At 42.7% G+C, this 7,651-nt stretch overlaps 1 protein-coding gene across 6 annotated transcripts in view; it reads left to right on the forward strand.

The window, feature by feature from the left end:
- The first annotated feature begins 1,022 nt into the window (after positions 1 to 1,022).
- EPB41L3 (erythrocyte membrane protein band 4.1-like 3) overlaps positions 1,023 to 7,651 on the forward strand; it is a 167,218-nt gene continuing 160,589 nt past the window's right edge. For all 6 annotated transcript variants that reach the window (XM_015420232.1, XM_015420226.1, XM_015420231.1 and 3 more), the window contains exon 1: positions 1,023 to 1,048. The gene's annotated coding sequence lies outside the window, so the exon portion shown is untranslated. The remainder of the gene's footprint in view (positions 1,049 to 7,651) is intronic.

Consider the following 7,651-nt stretch of genomic DNA (forward strand, 5'->3'; position numbering starts at 1 on the left):
ATGCCATAGAATCCACTGTCCAAAATGGTCATTTTCTCCAGGGGAACTGATCTCTGTTACCTGGAGATCAGGTCTGATTCTGGGAGACCTCCAGGTCCTGCCTGGAGGTTGGCAACCTACATGGGCCTTGCTGCTCCCTACTGGAATGGGTCTTGCCTGGCGCAGGGGAGGTGATATTGGCGCAGATGGATGTGCCTGGGCCTGGCCGACTGTGGGAAGGCACACACCGGAGCCCGAGGACGTGGGAAGGCTGGTGGTTCTTTCTTCATCCGTTCTGGGGACAGGGCGGGAGGGGGAGGGGCTCTCATCTCCCAGGCTGCTCAGCCTCCCTTTGCACCTCTCCCTAGTTGCCTCTGAAGAAACTGACAGGCAGCCTTGAAACCTTGAAAGTTGGCTTGTCAGTTTGCATTGTCTTTAGGATCGGTGTGATGATACGTTTCTTGACACCGCTGGTTCTTCCAGCCCTCTCTGGGTGAGTGGTTGGGTTGGGAAGGGGAAATGCGAGGACGCGGCTTTGCTGAGAGGCAGGCAGCCAAAACACCACAGAACTTTAGATGACTTTATGAAATAGTTTTGGGACCAGCAGCGAGACAGTGGCTGCATTTCGCTCTGCCTTTGGAAGTTCTGTGCGGCCTTATGCCGAGAGGCGAGCTGCCTGAATGCAAGCGGAGCACCAAACCGGGGCTTGACTTCGCAGCCGGCTTGCCGAGCCTTGCTTCAGAGACGCTGGCGCGGTCTGCCTTGGAGCCTGACGTCTGGAGTTGGGTCGTCTGCTGGTGCGCCGCCCGTGGGCTCTCGGCGTGCGCGTCTCCTCTCCCCTCCCCCCCCCGCCACCCCCCCCCGCCATGGCTTCTGCAATGCGGTGGGTGTGGTTATGTAGTAAAGTGTAGCTCTGGACCGCTGCAGTGGAAGCGCTGTCTCCTCCCGCTTCTTGCCTTGCCAGTCCCAAGGTCCCCTGTGGCTTCATCTCGGCTGCTGAGTGGAGTTTAAAGTTGGGGGAAGAAGAGGCTCCTGCGGACTTAAACGGGAAGATCGAGGGGAACAGATGGTATTAATCAGACTGGGGGGAGGAGGGGGAGGGCCAGACATTAAGTTTGCAGACCCGGGAATCCGACCACGAAGACTTGTGTTTGCATCGCGGGTCCTGCTTCGAAGGGTTACTTCCTTGGGTTCTTCGTGAAGCGCCGCTTCGAAGGGATGACTCAGCGGTTGATTTAGCACAAGTTTTATTTGACCACAAAGATAACCGGGTGATCCCAGTCTAGCGTGTAGCAGATGCAGAGATAGTACCGAGTAGTGGGGGAGTTTTGTGGATTTACTGGAGGGGGACTATTTAACATTTTTATGAGGGTGTGGTTCGCCCATAAAACTTTTCCAACTGTCACTCTTCTGAGCCCTTGGCAAGTAGCTGAAAAGGGAGATTTGCTCCCCTAAGAGCTGTGGATGTAGAAAACTTGTAATGTAATACTGATAGGGTGGCTTGTTTTGCACTTTTAATTTTTAAAACTAATTTTAAAACATTGGAATCATTGGCATCCTTTTTGTGACAGGTTGTATTATATTTTATAAAACACATAGTAAGCATGGTTTGAGTTATGATTCTCAGCTGAGTTGTACTTAGTGTGGTTTAAGTTTGTATTAATTATAGTCCTTTTTCAATAAGAGCTCCCTCTTTTGTGATTTTTTTTGTTCCTAGTTTTGATATTACACTAATGCAACTTCATATTCAGTTACATTTTTGAAAATGAAAGCAGACTTAAACACAGTTTTCCCTGATTGTGCAGCATGATCGTACATTGATGTGACATTTAATCTAGGAATAAGTCCCTTGAACAATGTGATTTTGTAGCTGAAATGCACATGAGGGCGGATTGGTGTCCAGCATTATGTCTCTGTTGAACGTCACTGGTGATTTTTAATGTCTGAGAATACAGTTGCAAAGCACCCTAGTCTCTAAAGTCTTATAAATTAACATTCATTGGTGTAGAGGTTGAAAGACAAGTCCTGCAACACAACCCCATACCTGTTAACTCTTCATTTTAAAATGTAGTTTTGCATTTTGGATTACCAGGTACCTTAGTCATGGTTTTAATAGCCTAATAGAATGAAAGCTTGGAGCTCTGGAGCGGGAATAAAAGTGACACACTGATACAGAATATTCTCATTAGAAGATTGTAAAGTAATTGATGCAAGTCCACAATTGTAATTTGCACTTGAATGGCATAACTTGTCAAGTAACATGCTGTAACTATTATCCTAATAACTGCAACGGTCAAAGGACAGAAAGTAGAACCATTATCTTCAAATATACTGTGAACATCTCAATGTTGTCACACTCCTAATGGGTCATACGTCTTTCTTGATGTAACAGTTTCTAAACATTCGCATTATGGCAACTGGTGACTTGTAAAATTAGCTGTTGCATAGGAAGATTCTGCATTGATGTTGGGGGGGGGAGAGAGAAGGGGGGAGACACTGAAGAAACCAGAACTGTAGCAATGAAGTGCAAGTATTGCTTTGGACATGACATCACCTTGGCTCAAGGAAATGAGGGTGGGGCAGGGAGACTGTCTGAGCCATCTTTTGGTCCTCTTCAATAGTAGCTGTTCAGTAAACAAATATTTAAATAAATGCTTTGTTACTTTGAGCGGGTAACTATGATAGTGGTTGGAAGGAAGGGCCAATACAGATGAACTGGAAGCATCTGGGTCTACATACACACCAGTGAGACAGGAGAAGATAGAGGCAGCAAATTAAGATTCTGTGCATTGCCTGTCTTCCAACCAAATGTTATAATAGATATATGAGAAATTCATTCTTCGGATAAAGCTTTTGAATATAGACACAGTTGCTTTTAGGTAGTTGTGTTTTTTTATTCCCAAATGAAGGTCTATCATAATACTAACTGTATTTCTTTTAAAATTACTAAAAATTCAACAAAACTAGTTTATTTTCTTTTTTTTTAAGTGAATGGTTCAGTCAGTGTTGGTATGGGCACTCGTCTTTAAAAGAGGGAGGAAACTTCTCACGAAGACTGCTGGTGTGTACTGTTAAAGGCAGCATAGGTCATTTAGAACTGTAAATGTGTTGTTGGAGTGCTGACATATGACAAACAGATGCAGGTTTGGAATTCTGCAAAGGAACTACCCATCAAAGTAATGTGTTTCATCCAGTATTATGTTTTCTTAATTCAGAACTTGCACTTTATTATTTGTAAAGTACCTGAACAAATGCATGGTCTGCTTTGCTGTATACCTCCTTTGCTCCATAAGGTGTTTATTGGCTGGCTTTCAAGGTTGTACCTATTTAACTGAGGAGCAGCCTGTTTATTCCAAACACCATTAATTATGTATATTTAGGCAAAATTTAGGCACATCTATCAGTATATAAAAGTATTCTCCCAAGGTTCTGAACTTTTGTTTTGCACAAATTGAAGATAAACACAGGGGTACAGCTGTGAAACTGTGATTACTTTCCATCTGTGTCTAGAACTCAACCATGATTATTTTACTAGGTTGAATGAGTACCCTGGTAATCTTGATGGATGGCTTTCATCAAAGCTATACAAGCTGTAAAAACACCAAGCAATGCTGAGAGAGATGCGAGAAGTGCCAACTGAAATTAAACTCCACAACAGGCAGCTAATAAGTCTTTTCCCCTCCACTTTGTAGACGTCAGACTTAGCAGTAAACATTCCTATTATTTTAATATCTGAGTTTTTATTCACTTTTTAAACCTTACTTCTGCTAGAGGAAATAAAAGTTGATAGGATAATTTTCTTTCTTTCTTTTTTTTTGGGGGGGTCCCCAATGGGGAATTTTTATTGCATTTTTATTAAAACTACAAACTATAACAGAAATAAGAGAGGGGACTACATTTAGGGGATAAAGAAAAGATACCCACTACTGATTAAAAAGCCAAGAGAGGAGATCTTCTAATCAGCTTAAATACACATCTAGTCTTAATCCTATTAATCTCATTACAAACTGAGTCACATATTCTGTTAACTTTTCCCACATCTTAAATTTAACTGATATAAGGAAATACCCCAAAGCATCTCGATTCAAAATTTTTCAAAGGCACAATTCAGAGTCCTTCAGCCTTCACTTCTTCTTGTCCAGTCTCTTCCGCAACTTATAAAGACTTTTAGGGGCTGCTGCCCCTTTTTCTGACAGAGAGTCCTTTCTGGAAGAACCCGAGCCCAGCTCGCCACTGGACTTACTGTCCCCTTCTTTTTCTTCCTCCTCTGGCCCTCCCAGCTGGACTCTTAAAAATTCTCTCGCTTTCAGAACAGAGTCAATCTTTTCTTTTTTATCCTTGATTTTGAAGGTGAGGCCTTCTGGAATTAACCATCTATATCTGATTGAATTTGTTTGAAGAAAAAGAACAAGGTCTTTATATTTCTTTCTCCGCTGTCTTATTTCAAATGGAATATCCTTCAGTACTCTGATAACACTCTCCCCCGCTCTCAGGACTTCCTTCAGATTCTCTCCCTTAGTCTCTGGCATGTCCTGAAAGCAAAGGATCATATTAGCCTTTTCCATTTGTAATTGTAGCAACTGCTCTTCTGTAGAAACTTGCTTCTTTTCCAGTTTTTGTACTTTCTTCTTCACCTTTTGGGTAGTGGCATCCACTTCTTTCACCTTCTCATTTGTTTGAGTCATCATTTTCAGAGTCTCGCTTATCTGATTTTGTTGAGTGGTGATACACTGGGTCATTGATGTCATCTGCTCTTTGAGATTATTCATTCAGTCCAGCAGGTGGCGCATGGAGTCTGCCAAAGTCTTTGTTGGCTTGTTGGCTTCTTCCGGTTTTGGGCTCTCAGTTACTTTCGATTTCAGATGCTTCTCTTTCTCCGTCCTCTTCCCCGCCATCTTTTTCGCTTTGTTTACTTTCACAAACTTTTTGAAAGTCTCTGAATATGCACTTAAACGCTCGCACTCGCCTTGGTAAATACTCCTTAGCAATTTTAACCGTTTATACTTCCGCTTCCCCCCCCCCAATTGCTCTAAAGTCTATGCGCTTGGGAGGCATCCCTCCCCCGCTCGCCTTATCTTCTGTTCCGTGGGGTGGGGAGCTTCTTTACTTTTTAATCAATGCTTAAATGACTCACATTCATAATCGGTCCACGGATCTCATTTACACTCAATTTCTAACGCTCGATCTCCTGCGCTTGCCCTGGTCAGCGTCACTTAGTCCATTCGGTCTCTCAGCACGAAGAACCATCAGAGCGGAGAGGTGCCTCAATTCTCCGGCATTACGCCGTTGAAGAGGCAACCTCTCAAGAGCTCCATGGCCAGGGTCCCTTCAGCCGGGTCCCTGGGGGAGTAGTGAGCCAGCACACCCCCTCCTTCGGCTGGAGTGCAGCTTCACCCCCGGGAGGTCCAGGAGGTGAGTTTGCTAGCGTGCCGCCATCAACCGGAAGCTCCGATAGGATAATTTTCAAAAGCTGCTCAGCATCTCCCTATCATTATGTTTATTTCTGATAAATATGAAATCTAAAATCAGATTTCTGTAAATAAAACGAAAGTCTGAAGAATAAATAAAATGTCTAGGCTTGAAAGAAGATATTTTAAAAAGGCATAAAAAGAGTGTGTAATTTAGTTGTATTGAGATAGTAGACATACCATTCCTGTTATGTGCAAATAACTTTTACAGCTGTGTAATTGTGAGAAGCTTCTGTTGTTTTCCAGCACTCTTGACATTTGGGAAAAGAAACAGTGTAGGTTTTAGGAAGAAATAGTCCACTTCATCTTTATGGTTTTGGCACAGGAAGTCCTACAGGCTTATTCTTCTAGCTCCTGACAGAACTAATGGCTGTCACTATGGGCATCAGAGCAGAAGGGGCCTCTAGACAAATGTAATGCATTGGACATCTAAGAAGTTGAAAGTGGGTTATCATCTGAGAGGTAAGACATTTTTAAGTTACCATATCTAAGGATGAATATGTTGAAACTGAATCCCGACAAAATGGGGATAAAGCTGTTCGGGAAGGCTGAGGTCTTGAAGATCATTGTGCTTCCCAACTTCTATGGGGTCCCAATGATGCCTGCCGACTCAGTTAAGAGCCTTGGGATTATACTGGATCCAGTACTATTGCTGAAGAAACAAGTTAATGCAGCTGCAAAAAGGCAGTCTACCAGCTCCTTTTAAGCCTAGAAGATGGCTCCCTACCTCGACACAGTTGATCTGGTTACCTCGAGGCTAGACTTTTGCAATGCACTCTGCATGGGTCTGCCCTTAAACACAACTTGGAAACATCAGTTGGTGCAGAATGCTTCAGCCCAGTTACTGTCAGGCACTAAACATGTTATACCTCTTCCGCAGACACTTAACTGACCAATCAGTTACAGGCTTTAATTCAAGGTTTCATTTATCATCTATAAAGCCCTTAATACCTGCAGGACTGACCCTCCTGCTGTGACATCTTGACTCATTTGAGGAAAGCCTTCTAAAAAGACCAGTCTTTAAATGGTTAAGATTGCCCTCTTAGCCGTGACTTGGAACAGCCTGCTCTAGCAGCTCAAGAAGGTTCCCACACTTCTGTCATTCTGTAGAATGTGCAAAACAGACACATAAGACTGTATTTTTTAAAAAGGGATTAGAACTGTAGTAGAGTGGAATTGTCTAGGGGGCACCTTTATAATGGAATGGGACTGTAATCCAGCGCAATGATTATTGTAGGTACCACCTGCTTTTAGTGCATTGTTTTATACTTTGGAATCTACTTTGTGTATTGTATATAGTATACCTTGCTTAGTTTGTTATTGGCATTGTTCTCTAATTCTGTAATCCTAGTCCTATCGCATTGCCTGTTTTATTTGTCTAATTGCACTGTTTTATATCCTTTAACCCACCTTCAATCTCAGGAAGAAAGGTGGGCTATAAATCAGTAGAGTAACTGAATAATTTCAGCAGGTGTGTTCTGAACACAAATTTTACCAATTTAATCTTTTGTCTTTAACAAGAAAGCTAAGTCACCAATCAACCCGAGCCATTCAGACTACAGTAGGAAAGTGGTTAAGAGTGTAGTCCTGTGGAGTTATTCCAGGTCCTTGCTGTATTCTGGTTCCCACCCCCCAAATGACACTTCTGTTGTTTGCTTCTTTTTCCCAGAATGCAAGTGCTGTAATCCAGTGCACACAGTAGTTCAACGAGAGTCTGTGAACCTGTCAGCATCTAACATCAAAGGCTGACATGACAGGATCTTAAGATCTGGACCTGGAAAATTTGTTTTTTCTTCCTTCATTTTTTAATTTTTGTAACATTTACATGATGAAGAGTTATGATGAATTTGAATGTGGGGTTATGCTGTAAGTCTCTTCCTTTGACCAACAATAATCAAAGGAGATGGATAATGCAGTATCCACAAAAATGTTAATTTCTCCAGCCTTTGAGATAAAGTTGTGGCTTGAAGTGCATTGTCTGCTCTAGGTCATGAACAGAAAACCACATTAAAGTCCCTGTCTACATAGATACTGTGTATCTGATCTATATATCTAATAGCCAACTTGCCCCCTCCGTGCGGATCGCTAAATCAGCACGGAGGGGGCAGGTGGGGGGCCGGGGGAGGTTTGTGCACACGTGGGCCAGTCCCCACGTGTGCACAAAAATAAAAAAAGTTTAAAAAAATTTCGGGGGGATGTTTAAA

This window comes from Gekko japonicus, unplaced genomic scaffold (assembly GCF_001447785.1).
Source record: "Gekko japonicus isolate JY-2015 unplaced genomic scaffold, Gekko_japonicus_V1.1 scaffold209, whole genome shotgun sequence".
NCBI classification, from domain to species: domain Eukaryota; kingdom Metazoa; phylum Chordata; class Lepidosauria; order Squamata; family Gekkonidae; genus Gekko; species Gekko japonicus.